Consider the following 25,926-nt stretch of genomic DNA (forward strand, 5'->3'; position numbering starts at 1 on the left):
GTTTCTTCGATGGGGCATGTGATCAAAGAAGGTGTGGATGTGGGGCACATATTGTAATAGAATCTAACACATTTTAGCATTTCTAGTGGGAAGGAGGGAGGGTGATGACGGAGAAAACTGCCTAAAGGAAATTTCCCTATCATTTCATAAAAATAGGACGTGGCCTTGTCGGTTATGGCCCACCTATACATCGGAAGCGTTTACATTGGTGGGTTTTAACAAAAGACCCGACCAATCACCAAACATCGGTCTAACACATAATCCGCCAGCGAATGCCAGTCCCACTCCGAAAGCACAAGACCAGACCCCAAATAGAATAAACCCGCATCCATAAACTTCTCGGGTCCGCTCAGGCCCAAGTCTTATCAGCTTCAATCTCCACCGTTGATCTCATCCTTCAATCCGACAGTTGATGATACACCTGATCAATGAAACTAATTTCTAATCCTCCACTGTTTGATCAAGGCACACTTGATCCAACGATCACCAACAATATTGGATGAGGATTATGCGCAACGGTTACCCGCCCTTCCGGAGCTGATAAGGAATATAAATCCTTGATCTATAAATTTTTGGGTCCGATTTTGAAATTAAAGTCTGATCAATTTAAGACCTGATATCCATTGGATATACGAGGCCATCAAATCTACGGGTTTGCGGGACTTCAACCAACACACAGATTAAAACAAGCTTAACCCCCGCAGTTGACTGTGATCTAAGAGTTGAATATGAGATCGATGGTTAGGAGCGAGTGTCGGACTTCAACCATGATCAAGAAAATCCGTACTCTCCTACCTCCACAGTTGCTGATCACCGTCGATCTAACAGATCTGTCGATCTGACGATCCAGATCTATTCCTCCGCCATTAATATCCGTCGATCTAAATGATCCGACGGCTCCCTCTGCGCTTGATCACTTATGATGGAATTCGCATTTCCACATAGATTAACTCTGCCACACTCTATTTAAACACTCACAACACTCATACAACAATTAACTTGTTTTATCGTTGGATCGCCATCGATCCTTATAGTGATCGATGGTCGATCAATAACCTATCACACGAAATTGAACTCTCTCAACACATACATCTGAACTATAGTTCAAACATACACATATACACGAAAGTCCACATAACACCTATATTTCTATTATATATATAATTCGATTACAGACTAAGGCATTTCAGCCTTAGGCACAAATTCTCCTTCGACTACATTGTATTCTCACTCTCTGTCTATGCTCTATATCTAGCTCTATATCTGTCTCTCTATATATCCCCTTAGAAGAACACACAGGTTCATAATATATAGAAATAACTATAGAATCATGGATTATTCTAGATCCATGATCTTCTCTTAAAATCATTCAAACAATCCCTAAATCTTTTGTTATGCATACATGGCAGATAATTACATTAAATTAAGTCTTCTGGAGACTTATCAATTCCATCAAACTGGCTCTGTTTTAACATAGTTATTTCTATATAATTTTTCTCCCAGTTCACATGATTGTCCACATCTCCTCCTCCATATATTTGACTTTGGCTTTTGATTAAAGGTGCCTAGATGCTCCTGCATCAGACTCCCGAGGCACAAAAATTTATGACCTCTTGGTCATATGCTTCTCCTTCATCCCATAGCAATTCTACCCACTTTCTCAGTGGAACTGCCTTCATGATCTTTCTGTGAGCTACAACAAAACCTCTGCAGTAATAGTCTTCTCTGCTACATGATACCTCACCAAGCTTCTCTCCTGGCTTATTCGTTTGGCATCTCTCTTGTTCTCTCTCTTGTGGAACCATTTGAGCACTCCATGCTCTAAGTTGCTGCAAGTTTCTCACCTTCCACTGCCTTTGTCGACAGTACAAAGATCATAAACTCATCAGTTTTCAACATAACTGTACCTCCTCCTTTTGCACACAAAATCTTCTTTCTGCTCTCAGGAAACCTTTCCCTGCTCTGATACCACTTGATGACGGAGAAAATTGCCTAAAGGTAGTTTAGCTCCATCTTTATAAAATTAATACGCGACCCTGTGGGTTATGGCCCACCTATACATCGGAAGCGTTTACATTGGTGGGTTTTAACAAAAAACTAGACCAATCACCAAACAACGGTCTAACACATAATCCACTAGTGAACACCGGTCCCACTCTGAGCGCATAATACCGGACCCCAAATAAAATGAACCCACATCCATAAACTTCTCGGGTCCGCTCAGGCCCAAGTCCTATCGGCTTCAATCTCTGCCATTGATCTCATCCTTCAATCCGACGGTTGATGATACACCCGATCAACGAAACTAATCGCTGATCCTCCACCATTTGATCAAGGCACACTTGATCCAACGGTCAGCAACAATATCGGATGGGGATTATGCGTGACGCTTACCCGCCCTTACGGAGCTGATAAGGAATATAAATCTTTGATATATAAATGTTTGGGAACGATTTTGAAATTAAAGTCCGATCACTTTATGACCCGATATTCATTGGATATACGAGGCCATCAGGTCTACGGGTTTGCGGGACTTCAACCAGCACACGGATTAAAACAGGCTTTAACCCTCGCAGTTGATTGTGATCTAAGAGTTGAGTATGAGATCGACGGATAGGAGTGAGTGTGGGACTTCAGCCACGATCAAGAAAATCCGCACTCTCCTACCCCCGCAGTTGCTGATCATCATAAATCTAACAGATCTGTCGATCTGATGATCTAGATCTATTCCTCCACCATTAATATCCGTCAATCTGAACGATCCGATGGCTCCCTCTGCGCTTGATCACATATGATGGAATTCACATTTCCACACAGATTAACTTTGCCACACTTTGTTTAAACACTCACAACACTCATACAACAGTTAAATCGTTTTATCGTTGGATCGCCATCGATCCTTATAGTGATCGATGGTCGATCAATAACCTGTCACACGAAATTTAACTCTTCCAACACATACATCTGAACTATAGGTCAAACATACACATATAACAATGTAAACTTTGAAACGAGAACTGATACTGTTACCCATTTTGTAGAGATAGCAAAAAAGTGACCCGATTTTGAAAAGGGGTGATGCAGAACACATGTTTTTTTTAGAGCATAGTTTTTGGCACTATAATTTTTTTTATGTACATTGCGTTTTAGAATGGTAGTGATTTTGACGCTGATTTAAAAAGTGGTAATTCTACACCATGCCCTTTTTTTAAAAAGTTTTTTTTTTTTTTTTTTTAATGTATGAAATGTAAGTAATTATTTTGTAAATTTAATAATTTTTGAAGTGGTCTTCTTCTTCATATTTTCTTGTTTTTATTTTTTTATTTTTTGTAGTGAGGTTTTTATTGTTTTGCATATTTAAAGAAGAAGGTTGATATTTTGAATTTTCGATATTCTATATATTTATACATCGTTAATTAATTTTTCAATCCACATGAAATAATTGTCTCTAAAATACAATATTTTTTAACAATTGCATAAAAATAACCATTTTTAACATAAATATGACTCAAAAACTACACGTTTTGATAATTTTTTTGCTAGAAATGACATGTCAAAATCACAATTTTTATAGGAAATTTTTAACTAAAAATGGTTAAACAAAAGTTTTTTTTTTTTTTTTTCCATGTCAAAAAAAAATAATAATCATTTATTTTTTCAAAAAATAATGATTAACTTAAAAATTAATGCAAAAATCACTTAATACAAATATTGAACGCATAAAAACCTTAATTGAGTGTATTTTCTTCTCATAAAATGTCAAAGTCAAAACATTACAAGTACAACTAATTAATAGTTACAAAAAATGAGCTTGATTTCCAAGCATAACTTAAATTTAATCAACATTGTCATGTAATCCAAACTCTTCGTCTTCTAGAGTTTCATCATTGTCTTCTTTCACAATATTTTCTGCTTCATTTTGCTCATTTTCCTCTTCTAATGGATTTTTGATATCTACGAATCTCCCAATGTATGCCTTTCCAATCATTCCGTGTAATGGTGGTTGGGGTTCCTTTGTCTTTTTTGCCACACGTGATTCACTAAAGTCCCCTTTCTTCAACTCAATTTCTTGCATTGCATCTGGAAGAAACTGAAGAGAATTAATTCTTTGCTGAATGAAATTGCATTGTATTGGATCTTTTTCAATTGCAATGCAATTTCTTCCTTTTTGAAGGCAACATGCTAGTGTTGTACCTAATTATCAAGCACAAAAGAAATAATGAAGTAAATTAGTAGAATGACATATTAATTAATAAATAAAATATTGAAATTCAATTCCATATAATAAAACTTACTTGAGCCAGAAAATAAATCCAGAACCCAATCTTCTTCATTTAAACATATGTCTATAAGATAGTTAATCAATAACTGTGGTTTTTGATAAATGTTAACTATCTCTCCTTTTGCTTCTTTGTCTTCATATGTTAGTTTTCTTACAACAACATCATAAGTCAGTGTTTGGCTATGACTCTTTCCATCTACCCGATTAAAAATCATAGACACATAGCTATCGTCTTTTGCCCAACTATCAATATGGATGAACTCACAATCATTTATAAATAGTTGATCTTCACGGTTAAGAAGATTTGACTTTTGCCTGTAACATGAAATAGTAAAAGTTCAATTAACTTGTACATAAATGAATTTTTCAACATTAATCAAATATACAATTTAAACGTCTTACCATGTAAGCTACATCCTTGAATTTGTTTTCCCCTTGAAGCTTGGCAATAACATTGCCAATTGTGTGTCTGAATGAAATGTCACAAATCTCCATAATGGTGATGACGTGACTTCTAGAAATCCTGCAATCACTTTACTAAGAGCTTGATAAGTATAAGGGTCACTATCATAGTCAATGTTTGGAATATTGAAACCATGGGGAATATCTGCAATAACTAGGGCATAATCCCTTTTAGGTATGAGTTTAGCAATGTCTTCACAATCGCCTTGTATTACTTGATATTGAATAGTGTCTAGCCCATTCCAAATGAAATGAGTAAGAGTTGGATCAAGTTCAACATTCTTAATACGTTGCTTCTTCAGTCTTTCGATCTTTATTTTTCCAATAAACGTTCTGAAACTATCTGGTGCTCCATTATCATCCTTCTTCATCTTTTATAAAATAAACAAATATATGTGTAAGTTATAAATTAAAAATAGTGCACAGATGAATAAAAATGAATGTATAAATCAAAATACTTTTTTAAATGCAAGATAAAAAACTTTTAATGTTGATGTAGAACTTGAATATGGATAGTTGTGTACAACATCATCCCAACTATCTTCATTCAACAATTTAACCATTTATTCTTGAATTTTCATGTAAACTTTGTGACTGCATAGATAAAGTAAAAAAAGTTAATATAATGATATGTATAACAAATACTACCAAGAACAATATGTTATATTTAAAAGAAAATTATAATATAGAAATAAATAAAAATAATTCAACAAACTTACTTTTGAAATTCCTCAGACATTTCTTCCAATGATAATTCCCCTGACTTCACACGAGATAATATTGCTTTGACAAATTTTTCATCCTTCACTCCTTGCAATGCTCTCCAAGGTGTGATAGTCATATCTTCTGGACGCTGCTTCATTTTAGGACCTGATTTATTGTTGCTACATATCAATGGCTTAGAATTTTTGACCTTCTGGTTTTTAATGCCAATGTTTTCCCACATTCTAAAAATCTCATTAATCAACTCCTTTACCTCTCCAGTTCTAAATGTCATCTGGAAAATGTTATCAACACCTCTGAATAAATCACTAAATTTTTCACTTTTTCCACCTTTTGAATTGATTTTCTCTTCAATTGGATAGCCTATTTCCATACAAAATTCCTTTCGGAAATCTACAGTAACATTTATCCTATCTCCACCACATTTTTCTTCAAATTCACTATGAATAAATCTAACCCTTTGAATGAAAGTCATAAACATCTTATATTCATTATCTGAATTATGATCCCATGCCACTAAATTTGCTTCTGTATCTGATAAACCAACATAAATAATATATTTCATTGTTTCAAAACATGGGTTATTGGGATATTCCTCCATCAATTGCCTTTGAGCTTCTACAGATTGGTTCCCCCCAAGCACATAATAATTTATTCAAAACATTTTGACTTATCAAATGCTTCTTTGTTGGGAACTTGAACTGGATCAACAAGAAGCACATAACTAACCACATGAGCATATGGATTGTACCTCATCAATGTCTTCAAGTTGTGAACATGCAGATGATGTGGCTTTCTGACTTGATATTGACATTGTCCTTCACTTGCCTTATAGATTTGTCTGACATTAAGATGAAATGTACGACCACCCTCAATTAAGTTTCTCTTTGTCAAATTCTATTGAATAACATTTTGTTTTGTTTTGATAATGCCATACTCTAAATCAGCTCCTGGTGTAATGATTTCTCTATTTTCTTTTGAAGTTTCACTAGGTTCTTGACTGTTGGTAATGACTACTTCAGAATATTCAACTTTACTTTTCTTCTTCGTAACATTCTCATCATTAACTATAACAGATTTATTCTTGGGCATTGTTACTTTTGGTCTTTTACAACTCTTCTCAATTCCAATGTCATCTTCAGTAACGACAACATATTCTTCACTGTCAGTTTCAAATTCATCGTCTTCAAAAGTAACTTGTCTACCCTTGCTAGATTTATCCACTAGAGGCCTTTTTTTTTTATCCCTTGGATGTAGTTTTGTAATATCATCAATTACTACATTTTGCTTATTTTCCATATCTTCTTCTGACACTAAGTAGAAACTGCTGAAAACTTTCATAATATCATGCTCTATGAAATGAATGCCTCCCAACCTAATTGAACAACTTTCAACAAAATTTTGCCAAACAAAATATCATATGTCAATAAAAACAAAGTTAAAAAAATATAGTGAGACAGTTACAAGAACGCAAAACACAGATATAAATAACAATGCTTATGATATTTTGTTTCATCTCATTTATGATTTGTTTACACAACTTTGTAGATATCTCTCTCATGTCATGCAATGAATAGGATCACTGGTATTTAATCCTTTCATGTGACTTGGGCGGTTTTGTAAGTATGTAAACAACTTCACTGTCCGGTACCGAACACATGTCTATGACTCTTTCCATCACGTCATAAATTTCATTATCATTCAGTATATCAATATATAGATATATATTCACATTTTGGCTTTCTCTTTCTTTCACATACCAGATTGTTGATGGACGTTTCAATTCTTTTGATTTATTCCAGTATGAAATAATCTTCTTATCATTTGAGGCACTTGAAAGATTTGTAGCCATCAGTTCAAGTGGAGTTTGTTCACCAATGTTTTTTGAAGATCCACCTTTAAGAGTCTTTGGTCTAGAAAGATTCACATAAATCTTCTTTGATGCTATTTTCCTGAAAAAGAAACACATAAATCAGTAAATGATGAAAACATATTAACTTGAATTAACAATGAAAATGATAAATGATAATTAATTTTTTAAATCATAACAATTTCAAAAAAAAATTTAAAAAGTACATCGCCATGTCGTTGCGCCCTGAAAATTGGCCGGCTAACCGAGCCAACTGTTGGGTCTGGCCCCCTAGCCCACCATAGTGACCCAACCATTGTCCTCCCCCCAACCCCTCCCATGCCACCCCGGCAGCCCGCCCGCCCACAGGGTGGCAGGGCGATTCTAACAGTCACCTCGCCACCCCACGGGCGGGTGGGCTGTTGGGGTGGTGCGGGGGCGGGGGGGGGGAGGGGGGTGCTATAGTCTCCCCCCGTGCCACCTCGGCGGCCTGCCCTCCTGCGGGGTGGTGGGGCGATTCTGAGAATCGCCTTGCCACCTTGCAGGCGGTCGGGCCAGCTATACTCATTGCCCCTAACCTATGGGCCCGTTTGGCCGCCGTGAGCATTACCGTTCCCGTTTGGCTATCATGAGCTTTACCGGGCCCACCATGCTCACAACGGATGTAGTGGGTAAATTTGGCCCGCAAAAAGTTTTAATTTAAAAAAAAAATATTCTACTTCATTAAACTTATCTAATATTAAAATTTGCAAGGAAAAAAAATTAACTAAACTTTCAATTGCGAGAATTCTCCGTTGAATATGTTGTTGATAGAAATGTAGCTGCTCCACAAATTCGCTCCAAGTATTTCAACGAACCTCAGAAAACCTTGATGTGATGTGAGTAATAGTGATAATGGAATTTATTATATAGGTGAAATTACGGAGATGTTTTACCATACGGTTAATGTGGGATTAATTTGTTTAAAAAAATTTTAACATGTTAATTTTTTTATGGCGATATAGGAAACTATGATAAAGTGAATATTATGGAATCATTTTACAGCGAGGTGAATGTGGGATTAATTTGTTTTAGAATGTATTATAAAAATTAAAAAAAAAAAACATTTAATTGTTTAGTAAATATTATATACTTTAACTATTAAAATAATTTAGGTAAAAGTTGTAGTTTACAATTTTAACTTTAAATATTTATTTCATAAAAAAATTTAGTTTACATTTTTCAATAAATTGTAGAATAAAATAATGAAGGGAAATAAATCTAACAAAATTTTTGGAGGGAAATATTTTGGCAAAACTTTTTGGAGGGAAAATTTCATTCTCTAAGCTATATAATATCTTTAGGAAACTCTGCATTTGTATTATTCAACCTCTTCTATTTGAAAGGGATGGATTCTCCTGATAGTGAAGTTTCGCTTTGTACAATATCAACATTTTCATAGCGTAACAACTCTATTCATATTGATGAATATAACAAGAATTCTTCTACTATGAATAGAAAGTCAATTCTTCCACTTAGTCCTAATCCTAAGGACTATGAGAGCAACACTGATGAAAGAGGGGATGGAGAATTTCAAATAAATAAAGGGTCACGGATTCCACTTAGTCCTAATTCTAAGGACTATGAGAGTAACAGTGATGAAGAGCATGATGACAAATTTCAGAAGAATGGAGTGTCACAGTGTCCACTTAGTCCTAATCCTATGGACTATGAAAGCAACAATGATGAAGGTCATGATGATGAATTTCAAAAGAATGGAGTGTCACGGTGTCCACTTAGTCCTAATTCTAAGGACTACGAGAGCAGCAGTGATGAAGAGAATGATGATGAAGTTCAAAAAAATGGAGTGTCACGGTGTCTGCGTAGTCCTAATTCTAAGGACTATGAGAGCAGCAGCACTGAAGATCATGATGATGAATTTCAAAAGAATGGAGTGTCACGGTGTCCACTTAGTCCTAATTCTAAGGACTATGAGAGCAGTAGTGACAAAGAGCGTGATGACAAATTTCAAAAGAATGGAGTGTCACGGTGTCCATTTAGTTCTAATTCTAAGGAATATGAGAGCAACAGTGATGAAGAGCATGATGATGAAGTTCAAAAGAATGGAGTGTCACGGTGTCCACTTAGTCCTAATTCTAAGGACTATGAGAGCAGCAGTGATGAAGAGCGTGATGATGAATTTCAAAAGAATGGAGTGTCACGGTGTCCTCTTAGTCCTAATTCTAAGGACTATGAGAGAAACAGTGATGAAGAGCATGATGAAAAATTTCAAAAGAATGGAGTGTCACGGTGTCCTCTTAGTCCTAATCCAATGGATTATGAGACCAGCAGTGCTAAAAAGCATTATGACAAATTTCAAAAGAATGGAGTGTCACGGTGTCCACTTAGTCCTAATTCTAAGGACTATGAGACTAGCAGTGATGAAGAGCATGATGATGAATTTTAAAAGAATGGAGTGTCATGGTGTCCTCTTAATCCTAATTCTAAGGACTATCAGAGCAACAATGATGAAGAGCGTGATGATGAATTTCAAAAGAATGGAGTGTCACGGTGTTCTCTTAGTCTTAATTCTAAGGAATATGAGAGCAGTAGTGATGAAGGACAGAATGATGCACTTAGTCCTAATTCTAAAGACTATAAAGGTAGCAGTGACAAAGGACAAGATGTATCATTTTTAGTAAGTAAACAATCACATTTTCGACATAGTCTTAATTCTATGGGCTATGAGAGCAGCACTGACAATGCACATGAGGAAGAATATCCAATAAACATCGAGTCAAATTTTCCATTCAATTCGAATTCTAAGGACTATGACAGTAGCACTAAAGAAGGGGAAGAGGAAGAATATCCTACAAGTCAGTATTTGAAAAGCATAGCTAATCATAGTGTGGATAACATTCATCTTAATGATGATGAAAATCCTTATACAAATGATGATCCAATGATGGAGATGTTGCCAAGAAATATTGTATCAAGGAGTAGGAGCAGACCTTTTCGTATCAATGCAAGATGTTCTAGTTATACAAGGGGTAGAGTAGAATATTTGACGAGAAGAAGTTCTATCAGCGCTCTCATTTCTAGTGAAAGTTGTCAAAAAGATTGCTTGAAACATATGGATTTCAAATTTGCATTAGAGAGCAGGAAGAGATATTTGTCAATGAATAAAAGCATGCAAAATTCATATTTAGTTGGGTGCATGCAATCTACATTGTCAGGTTATAATTATCATATTGGGTCTTTATTTATCTGTAGAAAGGCTTTCAAAATATTTCATTTGATTGGGAATTTTCGTCTCTCGAGAATTCAAGAAAATTTGGAAAAGGATCCCACATTTTATTCAGAAGTACATCATAAAAGACAGTTTGGGCCATTATTAAACACTGCAATGTCATGGATGAAAGATTTCTTTTCAAAGCATGGAGAGTGCATGCCAAATAGAGAGACAATACATATTCCAGATAATTTTTCAAGACGAGAAATCTACAACTTATATAAAGAATATGAAGAAGGTGCTGAGGGACATGGCCGGTTTATTACATATCAATATTTTGTGAAGGTATGGAAGAAAGAATTCAACAATGTCCGTATTCCTAAGAAGACAAGGATGGGGATTTGTAGTACATGTGCTTCTCTTAAATAAGAAAGGGACAAATGTGAAGGGTCAGAAAGAGGTAAGCATTCATAACTTTAACTTTTAAAATTGTATAGTCATCAACTATGAAAGTATATTTCTTAATGGCTTTCTTTTATATTGTGTAGATTCAATTGTCAAATAACTTCAGGAGCATCGCGAACAACAAACAAGTGAAATGAAAAAGTTGTACAAGCATCAAAAGAAGTGTTATGATAATTCGAATAAATATTTGGGTTTGATAATTGATGGTATGGACCAGAAGAAAACACTTTTACCACATTTTGTTCGCACACCCAAAAATTTACAGGAGGAAAATTTTATTCAGTATCACTTGGTCAGTTGTATGGTCTTCAATAGGAAAATGTTGCCAAGGGTGTACTTCACAGCTCCAAATATTCATAATGATGCAAATCTGACAATAACCATAATTCATGATGTGCTTTCTCATTGGTCTGGTAATCTTCTTGAAGTTTTGTATCTACAATTGGACAACACTTGCCGTGAAAACAAAAATCAAGTTGTTTTTGGATATCTAAACATGATTGTTGAATTGAGAATTTTTCAGAAGGTAAAGGTTGGTTTCCTTCTTGTTGGGCACACTCATGACCATATTGATCAGATGTTCAGTCGTTTTTCAGTCACATTGAGGAGGAAGGAAGTTGGGAGCTTGCCATCATTAATTGAATGTATTAAGAAATCATACATGCCAGAGCCTACTTTTGATGTGTTGGAAGAAACTGTTGACATGTGAAGGTTTATTCTAGGATCACATGGTGAGGGGAAATGCATTGAACAACTTAATGACATTAGCTTCCAACATCAATTTCATATCAAAAAAATTGATGGGAAAACACTAATATGGGGCAAGAAGTATTCAACTACTGCAGAATGGGTACCGTCATCAGGTTTGGGAATTTTGAAGTTCATTCCAGATCATCCAATATTTGCATCAAAAATATTGTTATTACAATCAGTTGGTGAAGTTCATAATGCACGCAGACAGAATAGAGATATAAATTATTCTGATTACCTAGAAGAAATTAAAAAATGTATTAGATATACATATGAGTACTTTTTCATTGCTGATTCAGTTTGGTGGGAGTCATTTTTCAATAATCAAAGTCATATCATTTCAACAAAAACAAATGAAGATATACCTTTGAAAAATCCATTTATTTGGCAACAAAATGTGTCGAATGAACATGAGGAAATAAACATTGTTGAACAACAACAATCTCAAGGTATTATTAATTCTTCACAGGAAGAGGAAAGATAGATGTATATTGGTTTCAGAAGATCTTGTGCACAACGTGAAGCCATGGAAGACCTTTACAGGGGTTCAGTACAGGATATTAAGGAGGGTTGCATGATCGCAGTGCTAGCAGATGGAGATCCCAATGGCTATCCATTCTGGGTTGCTAAAGTTATAAAGGTCTTTACAGAAAATGAGGATGTTACAGGTGTTGAAGTACATTGGTATGCCACAAATACACACCCATTCAATGGTGTGTATAAGCCAGAGATGGTAGTTGACAAAAAAATGGCGGAAAGAGAAAAAGAAAGGGTACAAATATAAATCACCGCCGCACAGACATATTAAAATTGGAGGATGTTGACATACTTGTTTATGACTTCAATTTAACAAAGAGAGGAACTCTTCACTTCAAGACAATAGAGATTTTAAAAATGTTGTTACCAGAAGGAACAATGTTGAGATGGGAGTCTACTAAAACTAGCCATAGATCTAGAAGAATTTTGAAACCTGAAATGGTGGGCATGCATGTGGACTCAGATGGGGCACTAGTTTATGAAAAAGAAGAATATGGAACATCTTCGTCAGCGTCCAGTCACTTATCTGAAGATGTGAATTTTGATGGTATGTAAGAAAATATGAGTGATTTTGAATAATTGTTTAAGACAATTTATATAACTAATGTTTGCGTCGTATCTTGAAATAAAATCTTTGATTTCCATATGGTGTTAAATGAGAAGTTATGAGTCATTTTTATGTTGTTGGATTATATATCTTAATTGTGATAATTTTTATTGTTTAGAATATCTACAATGCAACATTAAATTAGAGATATAATGTATGTTTCATTCAATATACAAATAATGACATTTGAATTCATTTAGTCATGTAATTTGTTCATAATGTCATGGTTTTTTAATTTTATGGTGGAAAAAATTCCAATTTCTTTTGTATCTAGCATGTTATGGTTGAAAACATGTTGAATTTATACTTAGGAAAGAAAAAAGTTATTCTACCAAAAACATTAGTGTGTTTTTTCTTCATAAACAACTTTTTTTGGCACATAAAAATTCGGTTTTACTAGCATTTTTAAAAAATGTTGAAAATTGACCCTAAAAAAAATCATCGTTCCAGTATCATCATTTTTTTGTTTTCAAGGTGTTTTTTGCACGAAAAATTCATTTTCACTGTCATTTTTAAAACATGTTCAAAATTGACCCTAAAAATAATCCATCGTTCCAGTATACACACTTTTCGTTTTTAGCACTGTTTTTGATGTTTTTTTGAAGTTTTTTTGGCCAGAGTTCCCGCTTTGAGTTTATAGTTCCCGTTTCAAAGTTTACGTTGTTATATACACGAAAGTTCACATAACACGTATACTTCTATTATATACATAATTTGATTATAGACTAAGGCATTTCAGCCTTAGGCACAAATTCTCCTTCGACTACGTTGTATTCTCACTCTCTGTCTATGCTCTATATCTGTCTCTCTATATATCCCCTTAGAAGAACACACAGGTTTATAATATATAGAAATAACTATAGAATCATGGATCATTCTAGATCCATGATCTTCTCCTAAAATCGTTCAAACAATCCCTAAATCTTTCATTATTCATACATGGCAGATAATTACATTAAATTAAGTCTTCTGAAGACTTATCAATTCCATCAAACTAGCTCTGTTTTAACATAATTTTGCTCTCGGTTCACATGATTGTCTACATCTCCTCCTCCATAGCTTTGGCTTTGGATTTTGATTAAGGGTGCCCAGATGCTCTTGCATCAGAGGGGCACTAATAACCAAGCTAAACTCATTTCTCTATGGGTGTTACAGATCTATTTGGGCACATCACTCTCGACATTCAGATCATTACTATTAGGGTTCATCAAACCCTAATTCAGTTGTTACATGCCCTAGACAAGTCAACTCATTGAATGCTTCCTTCTATGAAAGTTTCCTGGCCTAAAGCCTTCCTGAAATGCCTCCTTGGGACACCAGCACAGCCCAAGCCTTGAGACAGTGTGCTGCAGAGCAAGAAGGCCCACTATGGCCTGCACTGCAGTGCACTTAGGCCCCCTTTGACCTGCGCTGGGTGAGATTGAGCAAAATTTGCATAGGGTTCTGTGAATATTCCTTCATTCTAGATGATTCTAGAAGGATCCCATCTCTTATCTCATCCTATGAGCTCGAAATTGGATAGGCTAAGGATCCATTAACCTCCTATCATCTCATCCCTTGCTCCATGGAAATTAACTCCAAGTTTGGAAGGCCATTCAATACCCTCATTTATGACAAAACCACCTCCATTTCCTATAAATTGAGCACTCATCATAGTGATTAGGGGGCTAGAATTTGAAGTTTGTAAGGAAATTCTGTTGGTTTTAGAATTGATTTTATGTTAAGAAATGTTATGCTGCTAGAGTTGTATGTTTTTGATGTGGCGAGGGTTGGACTGAAGCTGGAGGAGTGGCACAGGATCGAACTGTATTGGGTGATACTCTTCCTTCTACATTAATAAAGAGCTTATTCCTTTTCTCATATGATTTTTCATATCTGTGATGATTATGTGTTTCAATGTCTTCGATTCCATTGTTTTATAGTAGATAGATTATGTATGCTTTGATCATTTCTTGTTTCTGTTTCTCTTGATACAAGTACCTTTTGAGCGGATTAAGTTCAAGTGGGAGCAACGGGAGCGATTCAAAAGAGATCTAGGAAGCGAAAGACTACAAGTAAGTTCCTCCATCTCATCTATATTCTATAAGAAAAGGTTAAACTACTTTCTTTCTGTTGTTCTAGGTATAGTCACCCACCTAGGGAAAATGTGTTTATCCGTAGATGCAAATTCCATATAACAATGGGGGACTTTATAATGTGCTAAATGACTGGGCATCGAGACTTTAAAGATTTTTGGGGACTCAAAATGTATCATAAAATGGGTACAGAGGTCAACACTCTTTAATCCTTTCATTCTAACAACATTGATAAGGTGCATATGAACACTAGAGAAGACATTTCATCGTATCACCTACAAGCATTCATACTGGGAACAAAATTGGGTTGCAGACTCCCTGTCAAAAAGAGGAGTATCAGTAGAGGCAGGTAAGATACACTTTGCTGCATTTGAATAAGGTACTTCAATCAACGAAGGATATATAGATATCTTGTAGCATAGAGCAATACTTTTTATTTAAGAACGTGTAACAATTTTGTGATACTGTGATGACTAGCACTGAGACAATGACGTAGACACATTTTTAACAATCAGATGGGCTGTAATAATAGATATACATGAGGATTCATAGGTAAAATTTGGGGATACATGATACAATTGTAGAAATGTTGAATAATTTGACACTTATTCACAGAGATTATCCCGATTATACGCTATTGCAGAATACATGCATAATACATAACCTCCTCTACGTTGATCATCAATTTAGCAGCATTAAAAACAATGAAACATCAATCGCATGCACACATTAACACAGTATGTAACCCGGGGAAAGCATACAACTAAAAACCCCACACTATCTATATATTATAATGATTGAGAACATGTAACAATACATAGTACAATACTCCTCACAAGTACTCAGTACTATCTCCACTTGTTACACACAAACTAGCTCAGATCTGAAGCCTCAAATCTCCTCCACTGTTTGCCTGCCTCCACTGCGCAATCCTGCAAGAGAATAATGATGAATGGCTGAAGAAAACTCGTATTTCCTTGGTTGAACCACGCAATCCTCATTGGCATTACTCAATCCCACTGATTGTGCAAGATCTCATGCACAACTATAGTCACAACTGATAGCAATCTCAACCTCTACCACCTGTCTCCATTGAACTGTCCATGCACTGAGTTAACTGATGTATTCTTTAGTTGATTTATGAGTTAATAATTAGTGAATTAATTAATAATTAATTCACATCACTCATCACTAGTGTATTCTGCAGTTAGACTAAATACAACTAGTTTAACCAAGTCAAATTGAACACAACTCCATCAACTCCACAATCAACTCCACCAAACTCAACCACATGAGTTCTAACTGAAGTCCTGCATGCAATAGCTCAACTGACCCACAAGAAAAGCGTATTTCCTTCTGACAGCTGCATGTGCCACATCTGTAGCTCAAACTGAAGTGCTCCAAGAGGATAAGATAATGTTTATAGTCCAAATATTATTATGAGACAATAATATTTGACTGTTCTATTTTTAGCCTGGCAGTCTAAAAATAGAAACCGCCCATATGTCTAAAAATAGAAGTCCATCTATTTTTACCAACATGACCAATCATCCACAAATAGCATCCTGCAACTCATAGACTATGATCCATATGTCTAAAAATAGACATAGTCTAAAAAGAGACTTTGCGCCAAAAAATAGCCTGCTGGCCCACTTAGTGAAGGCGACTCCTTTCCACTAAGCTCCATCATCTTGTTTCATTTTCAAAACTTCCTCTCAACAAGATATGGATTATCTACAACCCCTATCCTGCAACTATGGAATGTTCTGCATGCAACACATTTGCCCGGTCCACTTGCTCCAACAACACTTGGAACAAAAACACTCCCAACTGACCACTTTGTTGGGCTAGGAACATACTCTGATGCTGAAGCTCTACCTGCTGCTAACAAGTGCTCCCTCTCTGACATCTGCGCTACTGCAACATCTCCATGCATCTCGCACCATTGCACACTTCCTTGTGCCACCTAGCACTGTGCAAAACACTTGTGCCTCTCGCATTGCTGCAGCCTGCTAGCTATGCGCTGTCCTGGGATTCCCTACACTGTCGCTCTCTCTGCTGCTCCATCCGCATCTGTCTCTACCTAATCAGTCAGTCCTGCTACTCCACATCAGGGCTCCCGTAGCAAGGTCTCATCCAAGAGGTTGGGTACCTCAAGGATCCTGCCCCTCCTCCTTGGGACGATCACTTTATATCACCCCACCTCCTACCTGGAGGTATGGCTGCATGTGATCCCTCTGCCCATCTGGCTCGAAGTTTCCCCCTACTGGAGGTCTCTACATGAGTAGGTGTCTCTACTCGATCTCCTCTCATCTTCCCTTGTTGTGGCTGCTCCACAACCTCCTGAAGTTGTTGCACCAATCGTGGCTCCTCCACAATCGTCTAAGACTTCTTCTAGCTCTGCATGTTGAGAGGTAATATATGCTCCCTCTCAACCACCAAGTCTCCATCAGTTGCCTCGCTGCTCAAGGCTTTGCATGCATCTTGAACCTCAAGATCATACAGGTTCTTGACCCATGAACCAATCTGCTTCACCTGTCTAGTGATGATGTGTCTAAGGAAACCTTTCCCTTACTGAAGACTACATCATAGCCTCCATCTTCTAGCATCGCGATTGACACCAAGTTTCTCTCCAGTCCTGGTACATACTTGACATCGGTCAAGGTAAGGCGAGCTCCATGCTCCCTCTGAAAAATAACCGTGCCTACACCTGAGACACTATACTTCTCATCATTACCCATCACTATGAGTATCTGGAGATCTTTCTCCTCCAAAGTACTGAACAAACTCTTGTCACCGGTCATGTGGAAAGAAGCTCCACTGTCAAGAAACCAACTACTTTCCACCATGGATGAAACCATGCATGCGAAGAGTGTGAAATCCAACTCAAATTGTGAAGCAACTGCCTCACCTTCAGATCCTTCCCTGGATCCCTTCTTGGATTTCCTCTGTGGACAATTTGCAGCATAATGGCCCACCTCATGACAACGAAAGCATCGCACTTTCGATTTGTCAACTTTCTTCCCATCATTGGAAGAACTGGATTCGAAAAGAGAACCCTTCTCCTTCCCCTTCTTCACCTTACTCGCTAAGGCACAATTCTCCTCATCATGCATGGATGAAGAACTGTCTCTGGTGCTATGTCTGATCTCCTCTTGCACAAGATCCGACCAAAGTCTCTCCCATCTTGGCAATTTCTCTCGACCATTGACAGAGTTCTGATAGGAATGCCAACTCTTCGGAAGACCAAGGAGAGCCAAGCTCACCAAGTCCTCATCATTGACAGTCACCCCCACACTTCTCAGCTCATCCCTGCACTGAGTGAACATCGTGAGATACTTGGGCATACTGTCTCCCTTCTCGCACTTAATGTTTCTGAGTTTATCCTTGAGCGCCAGCTTCCTCTGATTGCTCTTGCTTTGGAATAGATCTGTCAACGCTTTCCACATCAAGTATGGAGAAGCCTTTCCATGCAGGCTGAACACAATGTGATCCTTCATGCCCTCCAACAGAATCCTTCGACACTTTGCTGTCTTCTTTTGCCAAGCATCACCTTGCGCAGTATCAATAGGCTTTGGGACCTCAGCCTCTATGAAATCCTTTAGCCCATTATCATCTAACACCACCTCCATCATGTCCTTCCATGCAATATAGTTCGAGCTGCCCTCAAGAGCATACTCCAATCGCAATCCGTTGAAAGACATTGCAACGTTGACACCAAGAAAACACTGCTGCAAATTCGAATTCCACCAGCTTAAAACTCAACCACCTCTGATCTAAAATTAGTGAGAACAAAGTATTTCTCGTACAGAGATTGACTGTATGGGCTTTTACCGGATATCTCACCTTCCAAAGGAAGGATGAATCCAGAGGCTACCTAGCCCGATTACAGACTCTGCCTAAAGAAATAAAATGTAAACACTTTCTGAATAATAGATCTTATGATCAACTGCTCTGATACCATGTAGAAATTTTGAATAATTTGACACTTATTCACAGAGATTATCCCGATTATACACTATTGCGGAATACATGCATAATACATAACCTCCTCTACGTTGATCATTAATTTAGCAGCCTTAAAAACAATGAAACATCAATCGCATGCACACATTAACACAGTATGTAACCCGGGGAAAGCATACAGCTGAAAATCCCACACTATCTGTATATTATAATGATTGAGAACATGTAACAATACATAGTACAATACTCCTCACAAGTACTCAGTACTATCTCCACCTGTTACACACAAACTAGCTCAGATTTGAAGCCTCAAATCTCCTCCATTGTTTGCCTGCCTCCACTGCGCAATCCTGCAAAAGAATAATGATGAATGGCTGAAGCAAACTCATATTTCCTTGGCTGAACCACGCAATCCTCATTGGCATTACTCAATCCCACTAATTGTGCAAGATCTCATGCACAACTATAGTCACAACTGATAGCAATCTCAACCTCTACCACCTGTCTCCACTGAACTGTCCATGCACTGAGTTAACTAATGTATTCTTTAGTTGCTTTATGAGTTAATAATTAGTGAATTAATTAATAATTAATTCACATCACTCATCACTAGTGTATTCTGTAGTTAGACTAAATACAACTAGTTTAACCAAGTCAAACTGAACACAACTCCATCAACTTCACAATCAACTCCACCAAACTCAACCACATGAGTTCTAACTGAAGTCCTACATGCAATAGCTCAACTGACCCACAAGAAAAGCATATTTCCTTCTGACAGCTGCATGTACCACATCTGTAGCTCAAACTGAAGTGCTCCAAGAGGATAAGATAATGTTTATAGTCCAAATATTATTATGAGACAATAATATTCGACTGTTCTATTTTTAGCTTGGCAGTCTAAAAATAGAAACCGCCCATATGTCTAAAAATAGAAGTCCATCTATTTTTACCAACATGACCAATCATCCACAAATAGCATCCTGCAACTCATAGACCATGATCCATATGTCTAAAAATAGACTTTGCGCCAAAAAATAGCCTGCGGGCCCACTTAGTGAAGGCGACTCCTTTCTACTAAGCTCCATCATCTTGTTGCATTTTCAACAACAATATCTATAAAATGTTTTTTTTTGTGGAGGACCAATAATTAAAGATCTTTGTCCCAAGTTTTTGAGATGTAAATATAATTGAAACAAGCTGCTGTAATCACTTTCTAATGAAAAGATATTTTTTTTAGGACTTGGAAAAAAAAATAAATTGAAAATTTTAAAGGAGATGCTATTATCTAGTAGTCAACCTAAATTGAGAAGGAACTCACTAGAAAAGTAAAGAGTGTAAAAGTGAAGGAGAAATCAAGGAGAAGATACAGAGAATTAGAAGAAAAGAGGAGAAGAGAGGCTTCTTGTTACAGGAGGTAGGGAATACAGAGACAAACACAAAAGAAGTAAATTTCAAGTCTTTAGAAATTTTTTGAGCAATAGTAATGCTTGTTTGAAACTAAGACTAGAGGATTGTTGGTAATTTTTTATTTGATAATTGAAGCCTGTGAGGTTTAAGTGTGGTAATTTGCAATTTCCTGAAAATTGATATACATCTGACGTGAAGTGTTAATAATTCCTATTTGTGGATGGTGCCTCTCTTAGAATTATATTTATGTACATGTTTATGAAATAGTTTTGTGCTGTGATAATTAGTTTCCAATTGCAACCTCATTTTGTGTGTTTTTTTAAATTAGGTAGACCGCTGCATTACATAGAAGACTATATTAACAGGGAAATAACTAGCATTTGCATCTTATGTTGCAAAGGAAACGCCGTAAGGCATAGAGTGGAGAAGAATAGCGACATGTGAATGGACATTGTTGAAAGCAAGGGTGGATGATAATGAGTTACAATTGCAATAGTTAGTTATGTGTACTTTGAAAATGGATATTTTGTTATGGTCAATCTAATGCATTGGATATTTTGTTATGGTCAATCTAATGCATCCATTAATTAGATGACAATGAAAAAGTTTCGAGCCCAAGCTGAACCAACACGAATCTTTTCTACAAGACTGAAATTGCCTAAATGATTCCTCAATCAATGGAAATAACTGTTTCCCTCCTCTGATACCTAAAATACATTGTAGGAGAATGATTTTTCAAGTAACTTAATATAACTAGCAATTGCCCCAAAAGGTGCAAAGAGAGGCCGATAGAAATGTTAAATTGAAAGAATTGTATTTTGATTCAAAATAATAAATATTATAATAATTCAATCATTCAAACTAAACCTAGTTAATAAATTGCCTAAAATAAAATAAATCCTTAATCAAAATTATACAAATTATTATTCTTCGTTTCTCTCAATTATTTATTTAATAAAATCCAATCAATCATTCAAAATTGAGCACATCAGGCAGGCCAATCCGCTTTACCCACAATAAAACTCATTGGGATTTCAGATCCATAGGTTGAGAGTGAGCCCCCGCTTTGCCCACAATAGAACTCAATGGGCTTTCAGACCCATAGGTTGAGATTGAGCCCCAGCCTGTTGCTGCTGGTTTTGCTGGTAATTCAAAGGTCTTCTGAATAACATGATGTGTGGCTCAAGACGATGAATGGCATAGTGCACCCATCCATGAGACTGTTGAACTCCAATGGCTCGCCATTTGTTATGGACCAAAAAGAATATCAATTTGGTTAAAATTATTAATATGTTTATAATAATAAAAATAAAAAATAAAACAAACAAACAGATTAGCGCATTAAAAATGGCATTTGAAAACAAATTAGGTGTTGATTACCACATTGGGAAGTTGGCAAAACAGATGCATTTGCATTAAAAATAGCATTTGAGAAAAAAAATGTGGTGCTTACCTCATTGAGAAGTCAGTTCTTGGGAAGCAATTTGGCAGTGTCCGGAGGGAGAACCACATGTCAGGAGATGACACATAACGCCCAATCATCAAAATAATCCATTTGGGTGAAATAAAACCCCAATTACAGATATTCAACTCACCATCTAGACAACCAGCAATCAAGCATACCCACACTCAAAGATAAAACTATAAATATCTCAAAGAAACTTTAATATGCATCTGATTGTAACTGACCAAAAGCAGTGATCAGGCATTTATTTAATATATGTCCAAACTTCCAGGAAATGATTTGCAATGTAAGAACAACGTGGACACATCGTCTCCTTCTCTGCATTTATTTAATTACCTGGCATTCTAACTTTAAAGGGACCTACAAAAATTCATGGAAAACCTTCAATCTAGACATCAATAGGTTGTCTTGGGTGGAGGGCCATCATGACAAAGAATTTCAAATACATCTTATAAGGAGATTTTGAAGTTAACAAATATGATTGTGGGATTGGAACGGTCGTCGATCCTTCAGCTCGGCAAAAGCAAATTTCTTAATAAATTCCAGATATCATGGGCAATGATTCCTTCAATTTTATTAAGATATTTGACATTACATCCTTTTATATACTGACTGTGAGGTTCTTATTTTCACTTGACAAAAATCAAGCAGGTCTAAAACCAAAGGCTTGTCCAACAAAGAATGAAAAGATCAAAATTGGATGCAGGGTCTGCCCCTGGCTTAAGGCCTATTCCACGACTAAGAATACATGTTAATTCATGACAGGCATCATTAACACGGTTTGAATACTTGAAATCTTGTGTTGCTTTTATCGCTTAAGTATTTGGAGTAAGTTTGTTCTCCGTCGCATTAAAAATGGCATTTGAAAAGAAATTAGGTGCTGATTACACATTGGGAAGTTGGCAAAACAGATGCATTTGCATTAAAAATGGCATTTGAAAACAAACTAGGTGCTCATTACCACATAGGGAAGTTGGCAGAACATATGCATTTGCATTGAAAATAGCATTTGAGAACAAAAATGCGGTGCTTACTTCATTGAGAAGTCGGTTCTTGGGAAGCAATTTGGCAGTTTCCGAAAGGAGAACCACATGTCTGGAGATGACACATAATGCCCAATCATCAAAATAATCCATTTGGGTTAAATAAAACTCTAATCACAAATATTCAACTCACCACCTAGATAGCTAGCAATCAAGCATACCCACACTCTAAGATAAAACTATAAATATCTCAAAGAAACTTTAATATGCATTATCTCAAAGAAACTTTGATATGCATCTGATTGTAACTGACCAAAAGCAGTTATCGGGCATTTATTTAATATATGTCCAAACTTCCAAGAAATTATTTGCAATGTAAGAACAACGTGGACACATCGTCTCCTTCTCTACATTTATTTAATTACCTGGCATTCTAACTTTAAAGGGACCCACATAAATTCATGGAAAACCTTCAATCTAGACATCAATAGGTTGTCTTGGGTGGAGGGCCATGATGACAGAGAATTTCGAATACATCTTATAAGGAGATTTTGAGGTTAACATATATGATTGCAGGATTGGAACAGTCGTCGATCCTTTAGCTCAGCAAAAGCAAATTTCTTAATAAATTCCAGATATCATGGGCAACGATTCCTTCAATTTTATTAAGATATTTGACATTACATCCTTTTATATACTGACTGTGAGGTTCTTATTTTCACTTGATAGAAATCAAGCAGGTCTAAAAACAAAGGCTTGTCCAACAAAGAATGAAAAGCACAAAATTGGACGCAGGGTCTGCCCTTGGCTTAAGGCCTATTCTACGACTAAGAATACATGTAAATTCATGACAGACATCACTAAGACGGTTTGATAGTGTTGATTATTAAGCATACATCTATTCCATAGAAAAAGACAGAAAGTGAGTACATGACCAAGATCTCATCTTCCAAGGTATATATAATTACTATCTTGTTGAATGTTGATCTATACAGTACAATCCTGAACAAGTAAAATATGAATTTTGGTGGCTTTGTTTAGCTGCATATGTTGATGTAGACAGCCAGAAACAACTTATTACCCTCATTTTTACAAGGTTGTTGCAGAGCCCCATTTTTCTGGGCATTAATTCTTGATGCATAGATGTCTGTAAAATGTTGAATAGCAGAATGGATTTTGTAGCTAATAGATACTTTGTTCTTGGCTCTGCAGTTAAATCATACTGGGTTAATACCAAGACATGGTCAAGAAATGTTTCTTTTTTTCAATATGGAAGCCTGCAAGAAAGCTTAATGGAGAAAGAACCCAATCTGTATAAACCACAGGCTGCAAAATTCACAAAGAGCTTTCCCCTGTTGCTAACCAATCAAACCAACAGGAGTTCCTTCATCCAAGACATTGTATTTCTTCCTGAGGAAGTCCTCTTCTTAGTACGCCTGTCTTCTGCAAACTCCAATCTGATATCCCACAAATCATCCCCCAGCTGTTCATTCTCGCAACAAATCCATACACCAGTGAATGCCATCGAGTATTTACAATTTGGATATTCTACCCAACCACGAGCTGCAGTCAGATGCCAAGCTCCTCCCCCTGCAACCCACTGGTCTGCAACATCAGTTGCCCTAGTGGACATAGCTAATTATAGCTCAGATTTACCAGAGATCATCACAGCAAAATTGGGTTACTTTGATCATTCCAGACCCATCAAATGGGATTATATGGTATATGAGAGCTTGGCCACAGAGAGGGATATTGTTGTATTTGCCAAAGGGATTAACAATAGACAAGGACTGAACATTGAAACCAAATATCTACGCTGCATATTCAACAATACCATTGAAACTATGGTCACACTCTGGACAAGAAGTCTTTAGATGCGAGCATCCCAATGAATCAGTTCGTTATCAGCTCATTGCCTCCGAAATCATTCTCCGAATCCATGGGAAATCCATTCCTTCCGTCGCTTATAATGAAATCCCGCCATCTCATCATTCAAGCAAAAGTAGTACTCAAGATAATGCACAGAAAATGAGACTACTATGTGCCTGCACCATGGTGTTCAACGTTGCAAAATACATAAGAGAATGGGTTATCTACCATTCTCATCTGGGTGTGGAACACTTCTTTCTGTACGATAACAACAGTGAAGACGATCTGGCAGAAACTGTTGAAGGGTTACTGTCAGAAAATTACAAGGTAAGCAGGCATCCATGGCCATGGGCCAAGACACAGGAATCTGGATTCTCACACTGTGCTCTCATGGCCAAACAGAAGTGTCAATGGATGATGTACACTGACGTTGACGAGTTTGTATTTTCTCCTTCATGGCTAAAGCAACTCAAGGCCAATGCCAATATTGGGTACCCATTAAAGAATACTGCATCAAAAGCAGCTCTGAGGCGATTAGTAATAAATCTTAGTAAACCAGGGGCTGCATTGACAGGGCAAATTTCTTTGAGATGCAGAAATTTTGGACCCTCGGGCCTCCGGGAGCACCCGCAGAGAGGGGTTACTTGCAGGGAAAGGAAGCTGAAGCGCTACAAATCCATACTTCTTTTGGAAGCTACCTCTCCTAAGTTGCTCAATGTAATACACCGCTTTCAGTTGAAGAAGGCATACAGAACAGTGTATGTGAAGGCCCAGAGGACAGTGATCAATCACTACAAGTACCAGGCTTGGAGTGAATTCAAGGCTAAGTTTCGGAGGAGGGTGTCTGCGTATGTCGTGGATTGGAAAGAGTCTAGGAATGTTGTGTCCCAAGATCGAGCTCCAGGCCTTGGCAACAGGGCCATCAAACCCCATGAATGGGAGAATATGTTCTGCCATGTGAATGACAGTGCATTGAAGGAGTTTACAGGTAGAGCGTTTTCTTTGAATAATAAAGAACCAGGCTCCAAATTACAGTGGCAATGAAGGGCAACTGCAATTGTATGTATGTATAGGGTTAAATCAATAGGAGGTTGTCAATGATAGATGTAGTATGCGGTTCGTTGAGTGGATCTGAAAGTCCACCATCTAGCCAAAAAGCAAAACAAATATTTTATTTAACAAAAAAAATAGCGCAAGCTCTGACATCATTTAAATATTTAAATGGAGGTTTTGGCACTAATATAAGAGGTGAAATCATGGCATTTTGGGGTT

At 36.7% G+C, this 25,926-nt stretch overlaps 1 pseudogene; it reads left to right on the forward strand.

Moving 5' to 3' along the window:
- Positions 1–24,837: 24,837 nt before the first annotated feature.
- Positions 24,838–25,698, forward strand: LOC149151132 (glycosyltransferase family 92 protein At1g27200 pseudogene; annotated as a pseudogene).
- Positions 25,699–25,926: the final 228 nt, after the last annotated feature.

The sequence above is a fragment of the Pinus tabuliformis genome, chromosome 9 (assembly GCF_031772625.1).
Source record: "Pinus tabuliformis cultivar Carrire ecotype Pingquan chromosome 9, CPIR1, whole genome shotgun sequence".
Classification (NCBI taxonomy): Eukaryota; Viridiplantae; Streptophyta; class Pinopsida; order Pinales; family Pinaceae; genus Pinus; species Pinus tabuliformis.